The following is a 696-nucleotide window of genomic DNA, read 5'->3' as shown; positions in this document are numbered from 1 at the left end:
AGTCCGTTTCCTTCGTTTTGTGGTACGCCACACCCCTCCCGATCAACAAGACCCCCGTTTCGACCGTAGGAGGTCCGTTTCCTCCGTTTTGCGGTACGCCACACCCCTCCTGATCAACAGGACCCCCGTTTTGACTGTAGGAGGTCCGTTTCCTCCATTGTGCGGTACGCCACATCCCTCCCGATCAACAGGACCCCCGTTTCGACCGTAGGAGGTCCGTTTCCTCTTTTGTGCGGTACGCCAGGCCTCATTTCCATCGCCTCTTCCGTCCAAGCCCTCCCGATGAACATGACCACGCATTCCGTTCCGACCCAGCCGCGTTGCCTCCCGATGAACACGGCGCATTCCGTTGCCTTTCCATGAACACGACGACGACGTTGTTTCTCTGTTCTGACCCAGCCATGTACACGAGCCCTCGCCGTACGTATGCGCGAGTAGGCGTTCGAGACCCCGCCCGTATGTACACATACGTGGCCGTATTTTATTTCTTGCACCCTGGCCGCCTCTACTACGACACGTGCGCGCCTCTACATCCACCAGTATATATGTACGTACACGTTCGCGACCAGAATGACAACGCCACGTATGCTTCGACCAGGTGGGTCCCGACTGTTAGGCACTTCCTTGCCTGCGAAGATGTAGCTGGTGGGTCCCAGCAGTCAGGGGGCGAATCGTTTTTTTTCTTTGCCCGGACGC

Source organism: Triticum aestivum, chromosome 2A, assembly GCF_018294505.1.
Source record: "Triticum aestivum cultivar Chinese Spring chromosome 2A, IWGSC CS RefSeq v2.1, whole genome shotgun sequence".
Taxonomy (NCBI): Eukaryota; Viridiplantae; Streptophyta; class Magnoliopsida; order Poales; family Poaceae; genus Triticum; species Triticum aestivum.
Note: the sequence above shows the minus strand (reverse complement) of the source record.